Here is a 15,980-nt window from a genome sequence, read left to right on the forward strand (position 1 = left end):
GACATATAAGCAGATTCTCTCCAAATACCCACTTTGATCTAAAGGCAGCTTAAAATCTGCCTGCTTTTAGGGATAGTTTTCAGTTATATGAATGATCTTTCTACTGGGCTCATTTAGCCCAAGGTCAGGGAACTATCATGCAAATGAATTTCACTAAGAGGAATTCTGATTTTACACCATTGGGTATATTTGACTCACAGGAATGAGAAATGGATGAAGTCAAGATTGCACTTACTATTATTCTGACCCTTGGGTCCTTGTTACCAAACTGTTGAACCTCTTGAATTAAATCTCTAGATTAAGTTTAAAGTCTTCATTAAATAGCAAATTATAACCTATGCTGGAATCTCCAGTTACCTCAAAAACTGGCATAAAATTATCAACACATTTTTCTTTATTTTTAAAGACTGTGCTTCATTGAGCAAAGAATAGCTTCAGATGAAGGTTATAATATCAAAGTAATAATAACTATAGCCAATGTACTTAATATTTATCTCAGTTTACATCTCAGATGTGCAAATAAACATAACTTTATAATAATTATTAGTAACTTGACCTGATATCTATTTCCTGCTCCACCATGATGGCAGAAACTTAATCCCAGATAATTTGGGGTCTCTTCCTCTTTTCTTAAGAGTTGTATCTAAGTTTTGCATGACTTGTACAATGCTATGGCATTTGATACAAGGGGTGGGACTCTAATGTGGTCTTCAATATCATATGTCCATGCAGATTTTTTCTGAGATAGCTCTTACCTCTTCTAGTTCTCTGTCATTAATCTGCACATGCCACCACTGAAAGAAATATCACTAGCTTCTCTCTTCCCTTCAGATCTGATGGCTCTCATATTTCCTCTCATTTTATGGGCACGAAATATAGTCTAATCTTTCCATGTTATGCTAAGACACCAAAATCTCTGTCAAACTGACCAACACTCATTCTTTCTAATCTTACCACGACTATTTCCTCTCTGAATCCCAGGCTTCCTCCAGAAATCAGGATACGAGGTCCATCTCCCTGAAAAAAATCCATCTCCTTTCCTCCAGCTTAGGTAGAAAGGTAATTCTCTTTCTCACTAACCCTAATATTTTAGCCATGCCTAAAGTCTTCTCCAGTCATCTAAGGACTTAGGCTTTTGGAGATAGTCAATAGTACTTCTTTGTTTCTGTCTTCTGACCTGTCCCATCCCTGCCTTAATCAAAGAGCACAGACCTGCCAGCTCCTTGAATGGGGTAGGGGTGGGAGGTATAAGAAAAAAATGAAGCATCAGGAGAAAAAGAATAGGTTAGTATCTCAAAATGTTACCTTACCACACTTATATTTATTGAGTATCCTCCTCCTATGGTTAATTTGTGTGATTTGTTTCTCTGTTTCCTCATCTGTCAGTCCAAGTCCAATGTTTGTCATGAGACAGCTTTGCAGGATGGTCACTCATCCATCCCCTTTACTACCCATTCAGAAGCTGCCACTTTCCTTCATATAACTAAATATAGGGTTTGGAGGTTTATGCAGAGCCCACAGCTTCATTTATGATTCCTAGCAGATATTCATCTAGTAATGGTCCATTGGGCTGAGGTTGGATCTTTTCTTCCTCAATCTGGTCATTTCTCTCAACCCTCTGTATTCACTATTCCAACTCTACCTCTGTTTTCATTTTTTGGCTGACAAAAGTTCCAGACAAAAGACTTCTCTCATAGTACATCGGACAATGCATTTTTTTCCAGGCTCTTCTTCCTTCTGCAATGTTGTACCTTTAGAGTCACATTTGCTACACGGATTAGAGAATGATACTCTCCATTTCAGGGCTGACAAACTGGGAAATTATAACATAGTGGGGAAGAGATGATTCCAGCTTAGTCTGGCTTAGAACATTTCATGCATAACTGTATAACAGTTCTGATTTTTTCAAACTATATCCCTTCACTGCCCTAGAGTAGATAGATGAATAAAGAGGGAACCAATTAGAGTTTTCCAATATCTTCCAGAGGAACTATTTTAGGTAGAGTACATAGTTTGCCATCTAGGAAAGTGCTTCTCAATCCTTACCTTCAATGATGCAGCTAATGAAAAGTAAGGCCAGATTTTGAACTACAGTCTCCTCTTTGTCATTACCATTGTTAATTTGTTGTTTTTTCATATTCTTTTGAATTTTCAGTGGGATCTTGATGACATAGGTATTGGGCACATCTAATCTGCTACTTTAGATGTCCTAAAGCTGGAACTTTTATCCATGACTACCACGCTTTCTGCTACTTCATGTAGCTGTTTAAGGCAGGCCTTAAATGTAGTGCAGTCAATTCTAATTCTTAAATACTTGAGTCTCTTTCAAAAATAGATTTGAATCCTTTATTATAACTTCGATTTGTATTTCCTGAATGCAATCGGGGGATTCAGTAATTAAAAAAATATGTGGCCTATACCATAAAAACATTTGTAGATGGAAGAAGTTCTAGGCAGAAGTCAACAGTAGGCTTTTGACATATCAAACACATAACTTTAATGGAGTTCTTGGTGATTCGAGACTCCACAATTGGGATATAATATGATAAAAGAGAAAAAAAGTCCAGGCTTCAGTGTAAAGGACCCAAATCCAAATTCCTGCTCTAGATTTTGAGCAACAATTCTGAGTCTTGACTTTCTGATTTGTAAAATAGAGATAACGATGTTTACTCCCAGGAGTGTACATATATTAAATGAGTTTATATCTAAAGTTTTGGACATACACAGAAGGTACACAAAAATAGTAGTTATCTTATCATGTTAGATACTACTGATTTCAAGTAACCAAATACCTAACTCAGAATGACTTAATAATAAAGGAGATACCTTGTATTACGTAGGTGAAAAGTTCAAAAACAGTGGGCTTCACATGGAATTTAATATAACGGTTCGTAAAGTCAATCAGGACTCTAAATGCTCTCTGAAATTGCCTCAGGTTTGCTCTCTTCCTTGAGTCAGCTGTGTGTTGAAGGTACCTTCCCTCATGCTGACAAAATGCTTCATCCCACTCCCCCAAAGAAGAGAATGAGCATTTGCTCCAGAATTACTAGCAGGAGTCTTGAGATTCACTCTGATTCATCATTCCAGAAACAAGTGGCCAAGGAAGTAAAATCCACTGATTGGCTCAGCTTTAGGGCTCTGCCTTCAGAGCAGGATATAAGACTACTCTTTGCAAACCCTCAATATCTCTCTTTCATTCCCCCCATTTCTTCCCACACCCCCAACCCCTCTACAAAAATCTTTTCTAGCCTGAATTTGGGAGATGGAAAAAGGGAGCCTTCTTTGTTCAAGCTTTCAAATATTTTTCTGTTCCTAAAGTTCTCTACACATTCCTAAAACTTTAGGTTTTTGAAAACCAAAGCTGGAAAGTTCTTTGTTTCTATATTTTACCCCAGTACATCCCACCTCGGTGACCATGCTCACTTGATACTTTTTTTCCTTTCCTAGAATCCGAGGAGTTAGAAAATCTTGCAATTATTTAAATAAAATACTTATATTTGCCTGTGGAGACAAGACGCACTATACACATAACACTTATTTCAGTAATCATCAGCATTTTCATTCTGGTGAGTTTTTATAGCTGCCTCAGTATTAGCAATAAACTCTAAGGACTACTTTGCTAATACTGTTGAACAAATAAATAAGGACATTTCTAATCCCCAACCTATAGGTACGAGGACTTGAGCATGCACAAAATCTTAAAGTATGCCCAAGGAGTCATTGTGGGAGCCCCACCAACTCTGGGGTCGGATTCTTATTAGCAGTTATAACTGAATCTAGGTATTCTGGTTTTCATCAGCTGTTGGGATTTGATAGCTGAACCTAACAATCTTTGTTTGGGATTCTCATTCTGTTCTTGTAGTTTAAAAAGAAAACCAGCAACAACAAATTGCTGAGAATAAAGAAATGCAGCTTTTCAATTCCCGATCAATGGTAGTAGAATTATATTCAGTTGCATATCTTGGAATATTTAGGCTATTGTTTGTCTGAACACAACATTGCTTCAAAAGGTCAATGTGTAACCATCAAACAGACAGACACAGAAAGACAAACAAGAAAACCTTCCAGACTTCCAGAACGGCTCTTTTTTCCCCTCTACAAACTTCAAGGACTGGTGACATCATAATTTACATATGGAGCTTTGCATATACTCAATTTGTGATTTCTTTCCTTATTACCATTATTCTGTGAAGAAAGCTATACATTCTTCCTAAACTCCTGGACCGGGCCTTCAGATCTGTTTCTCAACACAGCCCCAGTGAGAGGTGGCAAGGATTTGTAGCAGAGGCCCTAATTGAAATTGGATACATGGGGCTTTTCAGTGAAGCTGCAAGTAGGGGGTCTGTGTTAGATTATTTTAAATACCGTTTCGTGTTGTTAAAGTTGTATTGTATATGTGTTAATATTGGATTTGGCTGAAATTCTGTCTGAAAACATTTTATTCAAGAGATTTTAATAAATGATAAGCCGAGGGAAAATGTATAAAACTTTGAGGAAGAAATAATCTGGCAGTCCATAACTGCAGTCCTCAGACACCCTTGAAAATAATGAACCACACCTAGGAGTTACCAAACCCTCAATGGGCAGTTTGGGCTCCAGATACTTAACTGAATAACACCTAGGTGGATAACCCAGGAGAGTAACAATTCCTGACACTGGACTCAAGTCTTCCACATATAAAGTCCTTTTAACCAGGCTTCTTCTTTTAATAGTTCACCTATAATAGTTGTTGGCACAGATTGGGCACTTTATATGTATTGAATGAGTAAATTAATGAATGACCCACCTTCAGATTTTGGTGTGTTCTGGCACTCCAATCACCTTCGGCCCAAGCAATGGCTTTCGACAGTAGAGATTTTCAGATAGATACACAAAGACCCTAAAATGAAAACATACTATCACTGAGTCACATGTTAAAAGAATCAACCTTTTCTCCTGTAACATAGTAAGCCAAAAGAGATCTAAGCACAAGGACATGCTGCCAAGACCAATATCAACCCACTTACCGATTTAGAATAGCCAGCATTTCTTTGAGAAAAACAGTTAAGTGTAAGAATAAGAGTTGTGGGGGAAAAATGCAACATGCATTTCTCTCCAAATGATTTCATTAGATTTTCCAGCCTGGGACAGTCAGATGCAAAATTACAAATGGTGAGGAGGAAATAAATCCTTCTGAGCAGACCAATCAGGGAAGTGTTCCCTGTCATTCTGCTCATCTAACCTCATCCATTGGTCAAATCTCCCTCAGCTTCCCAGGCTGTATCCAGCTGACCCACCTCTGAGGGTCTGTACTTTCTAGCCTCTCCCCTGAGACCTGCGCCCCAGCCCAGGAGCCACCATAGACATGATGAAACTGTTGACCAACAGTCGTGAGTATGAGTAAAATAATAAGTAAACAATTAGAGTAAACTCTTTCCCAAGGGAGGCATATATTAGCTGTCTATTTCAAAAATTAGGCTTTCTAACAGGGCTCAGTAGTTATAAATTCATCAAAACAAACAAACTGATTTAATGAAAGGAATGAAAGAAAAACAGGAAGAAGAAAGGGAGAGAGGGAGGGAGGGAAAGGAAAGGAAAGGAGTGAAGGAGGGAGGAAAGAACTTAATTTTCATTTTCTTTTACATTTTAAAAACATCATAGCTGATACCATTCACCACTTTCTAGAAGGCTAAGTAATGTAACCAACCCTTGATTTCGACAGCTATAATTTGGAAATGAAAAAACCCTCATTTCTTAAAAACTAAGAAAATAGAACTCTCAAAGTAAATCAAACCCACGAGCTAAATTATTTACAGAACCCCAGGTGATTATTTACTCTTTAATGTAATTTCATTTTTCAACTTCTCTCATTTATGCACCCTCAAAGTCCCTCTTCCTTGATTACAACAATCATTATCTGGCTGGGCTGTGGCCTTGTTCGAACACTATCAGCCAATTTATCTGCCGGTGGGAAATCCAGGGCATGATTGCCCTAAGAGATTTCAAGGAACAAGATAGACTAATTTATAAAGTCCTTCCTTATGTTTCATTTCAGAATAGTAGTAACTGTAGAATAAATGCATTTACATTATTAAAAAAATTCCCCACCTCTTTTCTATTTATTCAAATATAGTTTAAATTCAAAAGTCTTCATTTGAAAAATCATTGACTTTGTAGGTTAAAAAGATTGTTGCTTGTAGGATTTTAGATTACCTTTTGAAGGAAAAGACACAGAATCAGGATTTGGGCAGTAAAAGGGCACTTGCTTGATTTTTTTTTTTTTAATATCTTATTTTTTTAAAAGCAGTTTTAGGGGGACAGCAAAATTAAGAGTCAGGTATACAATTTTCCCATACACCCTCTGTTCTCACACATGCATAGCCTCCCCATTATTAATATCCCCACCAGAATTGTACATTTGTTACAACTGATGAACCAATATTGACACATCATAGTCACCGAAAGTGCACAGTTTACCTTAGGGTTCACTCTTAGTGTTGTACATTGTTTGGGTGTGGACAAATGTATAATGAGATGTATCCATTGTAGTTATCATACAGAGGATTTTCATTGTCCTAAATGTCCTCTGTGTTCTGCCTATTCATCCTTCCTCAACCCTCAAAACCTGGAAACCACTAATCTTTTTACCGTCTCCATATTTTTGCCTTTTCAAGAATCTCATACAGTTGAATCATACACTTTGGAGCCTTTTGAGACTGGCTTCTTTCACTTAGTAATATGCATGTGTTTTCTCCATGTCTTTTCATGGCTTGATAGCTCATTTCACTTTAATACTGAATAATTTTTCTTTCTCTGGATGTAACAGTTTATTAATCCATTCACCTACTAAAGGATATCTTTTTCACTTCTAAGTATTGGCAGTTATGAATAAAATCGCTATAAACATCCATGTGCAGGTTTTATGTGAACATAAATTTTCAACTCCTTTGGATATATACCAAAGAACATGATTACTATATCATATGGTAAGAATATGCTTAGTTTTAGAAACCACTCAACTGTCTTTCAGAGCAGCTGTGCCATTTTCATTCCCACTAGCAATGAACAAGAGTTCCTGTTGCTCCACATCCTTGCCGACATTTGGTGTTGTCAATGTTCCACATTTTGGCCATTCTAGTAGGTGTACAGTGGCATCTCATCTCATTGTTATTTAAATTGTTTTTCCCTAATGCCATATACTTATTTGCCACCTGTATATCTTCTCTGATAAGATATCTGTTAAAGTCTTTGATCCATTTTTTAAATTGGGTTTTTTTCTATTAATGAAATTTTAAGAATTCTTTATATATTTTGGATAACAGTCCTTTATCAAACCTATCTTTTGCAAATATTTTCTCCCAGTCAGTGGCTTGTCTTCTCATTCTCTTGACATTTTCACAGAGCCGAAATTTTTAATTTTAATTAAGTCTTTTATTAATTATTTATTTCATGGATCATGGATCACGCCTCTGGTGTTACATCTAAAAACTCATCGCCATATCCAAGGTCATCTAGGTTTTCTCTTATGTTATCTTCTAGGAGCTTCATAGTTCTACATTTGACATTTAGATCTGTGATCCATTTTGAATTAATTTTTGTAAAGATGTAAGGTCTGAGACTAGATTTATCTTTTTTTTTCCATGTGGTTATCCAGTTGTTCCAGCACTATCTGTTGAAAAAGACCATCTTCCAAATGCGATAATCAACATGACCTGCTCATTCCAACATAACTTTGTCACTTATCAAACAGGCTTTATTGGGGATGGGCCTGTGCTGTATGAGAACTACAGAAACAAATAGATTGGCCTATATAAAATCTCGCTGTTGTCTGTCCAACCATATCTATATTTATCCTGCTCTTGCCTTCCTATATTAAATTTCACTATTATTTACATTCTTATTTTAAGCATCTTCAGATTCTTAATAAACAAACACTAAAAAACAAAACGAAACAAAACAAAAACAACCTAGAAGATAATTTAGGTTTCTCATAGCTCAGAAGACATGTTTAAAGATTAATGTTCCGAAAGTATAATCCCCATCAGCCTCATTAACATTTACACATGGTTAAGGTTGAAATGGGACATTATACATCCTTAGTTCATTTCACTCTCCTTTGAGGGATGACGCTGAGGGCATGTGCGGGTGTGGCTGTCACACATGATGCATTACCACTATTTAAGACTGTGCTTGTTTTGTGAACACCAGTGCAGTTTTCAGAGCCTTCCGTTGGCCATTTGATTCTCCCAGTCACATTTACCCTAAGTGGCCTTGTTTGAAGCTCTAATTGAGAATGATCATATACGTTTATGTCCTGTCCTTCATCTTGGGTTAGCCCCATTTGAGCTCATCCCATATAAGCTGGTTTATCATCTGTTGCAATCTATTCTCCACACATGCCCTCGTTCAGTTCCTTGCAGTCCTGATAAGCTTCACCAAAACTGCATTTTAGTTTTGGCCTCATATCTAGTTGATGAAACAACTCAAAAACCCCCAATGAGGCATCCTGGAGCTAATCTAAGTTTCCCCATCACCTAGGTAATAAGAAATTGCCCCTACTTGACAGATTCGTATTTGGCATTGAGTTTGATGCCACATTTACCATACTCTCAGAAGATATTCTTCAATTTTAATCATTTTCCAAATTCTTTGGTCCTTAACACATTGCTGACAAAGTGATATTTATGTAGAAATAACTGACAGTTTTCAGCTGTCTCAACAAATCTAAGGAAGGCTGTTGAATAGCCTCTGAGTTTTAGTTTTTGTTTTTCCAGTTGATTTATGTTCATAACACTGTACCAATTTTCTAAAACTTAGCCCTTTGTGTCTTATGTTAGCAGTACTGGCATGGCATACATTAATAACAATTAATAGATTAATGTTATTAATGATTGCATTTATTTTTTTAATTAGCACTTTTGTTATTCTAAGATAATGCTTCCTGAACTTAATAATCATGCTCTTGAGAGAGCAACACCCAGTTGTTTGTGACTAAAAGCAGCTATCGGGAGAGATATGTAATTGAAACCAAACTCTTATACCTAAGACAAATTCAAAAGTACATACATTTATAACTACTATTTAAAGCACTGTATGAAATGCAAAATAAGAAAGACATATTTACCACTGGACAGAGTAGAAATTCTAAGTTGGAGGTAAAAAAAAAAAAAAGATAAAAATTCTAACAGTGACTACATGCATGACACCATGTCTTTTTTCTTTGTGAATCTGGAGTGGTCAGTGTGTCTGAGGTGGTCAGTCTGTACCGAGATGCTGGTTAGTGTGAGTAAAGTAATCAGAATACAGGTCCTGAGAGTCTGTCAGGAATTCAGGAATGGAGAGTGGCTCTGGTCAGACAATCCAAGCCCCAGTGGACCCAGGGTGGTCAGTTAGTCAAAGGCTGTCAAGGTATGTGTGTGTGCCTGAGTACTTCTCCAATACCTTCTCATAGGCCTGGGTGAAATCTTGCTTCTCCAGGGTTGTGGGCCCTAAAGGAAGCCATAAGACAGACAGGAGCAGATGATTATTGGTGGCTACTAAAATACAGACTTCCTCTCTTCTCCTTCCTCTCCAGCTCAACCACTTAGCCTTTGAAGTACCTGCCCCAAACTCCCTGACTCCTTGGTGGAGAGAAGGGAGATCCTCTTCTATTGCAGCTGTTCCATAAAATATTCCAGGGGACCCTAGTCCCTACTGAAGCTCCAGCCAAGATTGCAGGTGACCTAGAATACAGAGTTCTTCCCTTCTTCACCCACCCTGCATCTCAGTTCTTCATTCATAACCCACACATCTGCCCAAAAGTTGCCCTCTCCAACTTGCAATCATAGTGAGGTCCTCAAAAGGCAGCAGAGCCAGCATGCCACTAGCAGCACTGTCCAATAGAACTTTCTGCAGAGATGGAAATGTTCTATATCTTCAATATGGTAGCCATTGGCCAAATGTGGGTATTGAGCATTTAAAATATAGTTAGTATGACTAAGAAACTGAATTTTTATTTAATTTCAGTCAACTTAAATAGTCACTTGTAGCTAGTGGCTATTGTTATTGGACAGCACAGCTTTAGAGACAGCCTAAGTCCAAGCCCCATTGCTGTATTTTCTGGCCCCGTTGCATTGGGAAAGTGACTTTAATTCTCTGAGCCTCAGTCTCTCATATCTGAGAGTAATATATTACTTACCTAATAGTGCCACTGCAAAGATAAACTATGCTCTAAATTGAAGCACCTAGAATAGGATATATTCTAGAGTAAGGTTTCAGGAATTATAGGTATTACATGCATTTAAAAATACTTACTTACATTTCCCCATGATTGAGCTAGGTTTGCTCTTCTCAGAGTATTGATTCATTGAAGTAGTCACACCAAAATCACGTTCAGTTGACCCTTAAGAAAACATAGAGAAAACATCAACCAATATTACTTGATGGAATTATAACAAAAGCTTTTTTCAACTATACCTTGGGGAAATACAACGACAACCATGCCTAGCTGAGCCTTGGAGAAACATACCTAAACCTATTTTTTAATCAAGAGAGATCTTATTCTGTAGGTGTTTCAAAAGCCAAGTCATAACAAAATTTCTTAAACCAATGACATATTTTGTTTGGTCGGTTTGGGCCTTGCCTGAAATATCTGATGTAGATATTTAACAAAGGGTCATCAATAATCATTTATTAAAGCAGGAAATCAATTTAATAAAATCTTCATTGAATACCTGCTCTGTGCTAAGTGTAATGGAATGCACAAGAATAATATGACATCGTCTTGGCTTCTAAGAATTTCACAGTGTTTTTGGCGACGCAATCTTTTCAAAGCACAAATGGCAGAAAAATGAAATATAAGTGCCATGGGTGTTTGGAAGAGAAAAGCTCAGTGTCAGTTGAAACAGTTGAGGTGAGCTTAATAGATGGAGGTGGGCATCAGATCATAAAGCCCAACAAAAAGCATTGCTCATCTTCCATGCCTGAAAGGATTAGTATAGGAGGAATCATTTATGGAAGCACACACTTATAGCGGGCATCGTTTAAATTGTGCAGGCTGGTATGGAAATTAAATAAGTATCCTTTTGAATCAATTCATTCAACAAATAGGTACTAAGCATCTCTTAGGTGGCTGGCAAGGACACATCATAGGTAGCTCGTGGTTTGCTCAGATTCGTATAGTTGAAAACTTCATGTGGGTTGGGGAATCCGCTTTATGCATGACAGCTTTGTACCCCCATATTCATAAACCAGAATGCCCTAGTACATCAAGATGTAAATTTACATGGTTATCACAACAAAAATTTCTACAGAAATATTACTGTCTGGATGTCCGGGTGTTCACTTTAAATCATTATGGGTGGGCTTTATGTTTCAAGTTTTTCAGTTTCAATGTCCTTTATTATTCCTTTTAAAAGAATATTTTTTACAAAAATTCCTACTGGGTAGATCAAAATGTTATCATTTTTAAAATAGTCACAAGTATAGGCCAACAAGGGCTTTCATATCTCTTGTTCTAAGCAGAAACTTTGAAATGTAAATTCTAAAATCATAGAATCATATAATTTTCTCCTAAGAATATAAGCCTCCATTTTTGCAACATACCTAAAATAAGCAGGAAATTTCTTTAGTATTAGGGGCCAGCAAACTACTTATCCCCCAAAAAACGTATTATATTAAATATATTGGGGTGACACTGATTGATAAAATTATATAGGTTTTAAGGGTACAATTCAATAATATGTCATATGTATTTTATATGTTACATAGATTTTAAGGGCACAATTCAATAATACATCATATTACATTGTGTCTTCACCACTCGAAGTGAAATTTCCGGTAGGGTAAATGTGGTCAAAAAAATGTTTCAAGGATTCACAAATAAAAATAGAAAAAGAAATAAGTAAATTTTAAAAAAGAAAATGAGTTAAAAAAAAAACTAGCTAATGCCCCACCTCCAGTTTCATATAAAAATATTGACTCTTCTATTTGAGCCAGAGTGAAAGAGATGATATGACATCTCCTCCATTCCCAAAGTGTGGTCCTTGGATTAGCAATATCCGCATTGTGTGGGAACTTCTTAGAAATCAGAATCTTAGGCTCTGCCTCAGACAGACTCAGTCAGAATTCACTGAATCTGCTTTTAAAAGATTTCCAGGTGATAGATATGCACATGGGAAGTTGAAAAGTACTGCTTTAAGAAATATTAAAATATTACTAAATTAACTTGAAAATACAGTGCCCATTAACTCAGCCCTGTGTCCTCAATTTCTTTCACAGCTAACTACATGTAAATTGGTCCTACAGAATAGACAGGAATAGTGCTTTCATGTTGAAACAACAAAGGATTCTTAACTGGTGAGAACATTTCCTCCTGCTCAAATAAATACTGAACATGCATTTTTTAAATATCAGTTTAAAGAGATGACAAATTGCTTTTCTCCTGGGTCACATACATGAATGTAGAGTCATCTTTCCCATCAACTGTTTCATATTTTAAGTTAAAGTGAGGTATAAATGCAACCTAATAAGCACTACAATTAACTAAATAATGATGAAAGTAGAATTGGAAAGATTGAGGATCAAAGAGATAGCAAGGCAGTCAAGAGAAATGGAGAGAACAACTGGGTCAAGGGAAGCGGTGTCCGGGAATCCCTGCTTCCTTACCTCTCAGGGTCCTCTTGGACAATCTACCTCCATGCTTCAGAGAGATGAGGCAGACCTGGAAGCAGGGCCCTAAGCCAGAGACAGTCATTTACAGAATACTCTCGAGGGCAAATGAAATTAAGCCCACTGTCATTGTAACCAGAGGCATTCATGTTAAATGTTAAAGCTTAAAAACTGGAATAGAAGTGCATCTTTTAGTTTGGAAAGATTAATGATAAAAATAAATCAAAGAAGATCTAGCTTATAGTTGTTGGCTTTTTGTAGTTGTTAGCTTCAACTAACAATTCCTTATGAAAAAGAAGGAACAAAACCTTTGCTTAAACATGAGTTTCTACTCTTGTGTAAAAGCAAATTCATGAAAATTCATCTAGGATGATTTGCTCACTCAATCACTCTAATGGGGGCTAGGAGTTTAATATAAATAAACCAAGTATAATGAAATCATTGAAATAAAGTATTAAAAGGGCCCTAATAATAGTGGTATTCTAATAAATGTTTAAAAACTGGCTCTCTGGCGGGGGGGAGGGTGGGGAAGCCCAAACTGCCAATTTCAATGACATAAATGCTCCCAACACCATTGGTTTCAGGCTACCATTGTAATGGCATTGAATGCAAAGTTTGGAAGAGATTCACATAATTGGTTTTCAGGAACCCATAAAAGCTGCTCTAGCACACTCCTAAAAATAACTAAATGTGCAATTTTTTTCTACTCATCAATAGATTAAGCATCATTTGATTACTGATCTACAAGTGTATTTATTTATACCATGAAATGTCTAGTAGTTCTACTGTTAATCAAAGGTTAAGGGCCAAAGTTTAAACTTCAAATGAATAAGTACATGAATTTTGAAGTTTGGCTTCCTTTTCTTATTTTTAGCATATCAGAAAAGGCCTTCAAAGGCTTGCACTTTTTATATCCTCCTGAACATCAATCACTCTCAGGATGATGTTTTTAATACCTGTTAAAGATGTACTCTGCATGGCTTATATTTTGCTTTCTTAGATATCTTCTGAGTTTCTGTCACTATGTTGTGTGTAATCATGAATTCTGAGGATAGACATGCAGTAATGGCCATGAATATCTACACTTTGGGGCACTCTGTCATAATTTTTGACAGCAATATTCCTCAAGATTGGCAAATAAAGTTGAAGTGGTTGCCTCAAAAATAATTTTAAGGTAGACATTTATATACAGCACATACAAAGCAGGTTTACAAAGTTATTTGTCAAAGATGATTTTTTAAACCCTAATAGAAAATAATGTTACTTATGAGTAAAGTTTAAAACACAAGAAACTCAAAGCCTTATTGCTATATATCGTGTTCAACTAATTAGACAAAATCTATTATGCACTATTCTAATATCATGCAGATGAAATTTCTCATTTAAAAGAATGTCTCATTAACATTTACTTATCCAGTTTCTCCCAATCTTTCACAGCAATATTAATAACACATTAAAAGAAGACAATTCACAAGGCCACTAGAAATTAAGGTTCTCATAATACCTAGCAATAACTTATAAACTAGTAACAGTTATAAGAAATACAGACATGAATTTAGAATACTGACCAAAGCATCAGCTCATAGTAGTAATCATCTTTGCTTTAGGAAAAAAGTACCATGCAAAATAAGAAAAAAAATCTACTATGCCTCTTGCGACATAACATATTTCTTAAACAAAACAAGTCATTTTAAAAGCTGAGCGAGATGAAAGGGGCAGAAAAAAAACTTCATCCTCAGTGTAACCCAGAAAATAAATCTATTAATCAGCAAAAAAGTTGGAGGAATTTCTAAAAGATATAGCAAAAATAGGATCTGGCTAAGGAAAGTACCACTCCCAAGGTTCAATGCATGAATATTTAAAATATGTGGAGTTGTCCTTCTCAGTGCCTGTACTCTGTCTCTCACTGTCTGCCTCTGAGAGGAGATCACACTCTGTCTGTGGAGTGTTACCCCTTTTCTAATAAACTTTCCTTTTGACTCTAAAAAAAAATAAAAATAAAAAATAAAATATGTGGAGAAATTACTGACGAAGAAACCCAATGTGGTAGGCAGCATCTGAAATGACTCTCAATAATCTCTGCCTTTTGGTATTCACCCTCGTGTAGTCCCTTCCTCATGTACATATGTATATTGGACCTAGTGACTTGCTTCTAACAGAATACAATAAGATGATGGGATATCACTTCTGATATTAGGTATAAAAACTGTGACCTCTGTCTTGCTAATCCTCTTTCTTGCTGGTGTTCTTTCTTGCCCACTAACTTGCTCACTCTACCATGTTGTGAGATGCTCTATGAAGAGGCCCACATGGCAAGGAAATTAGAGTAGCCTCTGGCCAACAGCCTGTGAGAAATTGAGGCCCTCAGTTCAACACACCTTGAGGAATGGAGGCCAGTCAAAAACCATGTGAGTAAACTTGGAAGTGGATGCCTCCCCAGTTGAACCTTGAGACAAGATTGAAGCCCCTACCTACACTTTGATTGCAGCCTGTGAATGATCCTGAAGCAGAGGATCCAGGAAATCTGCCTACAGTCCTAGCACTCGGAATCTATGAGACAATGAACTCTGTTTTAAGTCATTAAGTTTTAGAGTAACTTGTTACAAAGCAATAAATAATATGCCCAGAACCACCACCCTCAACATCAACACTCAGGACTTGGAAATAAGAATCGGTCATCAGGAAGCAGTGGACAAATTGAACAAATTCCAGATTTGCATCAGTGCCTTCACTAACCTTCCTTGTAAATGTCTAGACTGTTCAGTGGTGTAGGTATTACCACTAAGAGCTCCCAGTCATTGTGGCCGTGCCAGTTAGAGGTCAATTTCAGACCCTCAGCCATCTTTGTGCTGCTGTCCATAGTGTATCAAAGATAGGGCACTGGGAGTGGTCTGCTTCTTGTGAAGTCAATAAGGGTTGCATTTTCTGTAAAAGACTATAAACAAAGCCAACTAAAGGCAGTCTCCATCCTATTACTATGCACTGGAAATTCTAAACAATGTCAGTGATGAAATACTGCTCCCCATTGGGCAGACAGCCCTCTCTGCCTCCCTTTGGTGCATCACAGACTGCCAGGACAACGATCTTACAAATACTTGGCAGAGCAAGGCTTGCTGCTGTGCATACCCTTCCTGATAACTCCATCTGCGTTTTTTTTTTTTTAATAGAAAACTGGGTCTCTTACCCAACACAGATGCCCTCACAGATTAAGAGTGGCAAGAAAGAGCAGGAGTAAAGGCAAAGGCAGGCTCTGGATCAAAACAAATTAGACCTTATGATTGACTTTCAGGAGTATAACAGTGCCCCATGCACAGTCACCACCTGTGGTCACCTGTCAGTGGCAATATTTATTC

At 36.9% G+C, this 15,980-nt stretch overlaps 1 protein-coding gene across 1 annotated transcript in view; it reads right to left on the reverse strand.

Moving 5' to 3' along the window:
• The window catches only part of PLPPR1 (phospholipid phosphatase related 1), a 399,455-nt gene that overhangs the window by 265,520 nt on the left and 117,955 nt on the right, over window positions 1-15,980 (reverse strand). The window contains exons 2-3 of the mRNA XM_039855678.1: window positions 10,277-10,360; window positions 4,787-4,879 (exon numbers count right to left, since the gene is read on the reverse strand). The gene's annotated coding sequence lies outside the window, so the exon portion shown is untranslated. The remainder of the gene's footprint in view (window positions 1-4,786; window positions 4,880-10,276; window positions 10,361-15,980) is intronic.

Source organism: Pteropus medius, unplaced genomic scaffold (assembly GCF_902729225.1).
Source record: "Pteropus medius unplaced genomic scaffold, Ma_sr-lr_union100, whole genome shotgun sequence".
In the NCBI taxonomy this organism is placed as follows: Eukaryota; Metazoa; Chordata; class Mammalia; order Chiroptera; family Pteropodidae; genus Pteropus; species Pteropus medius.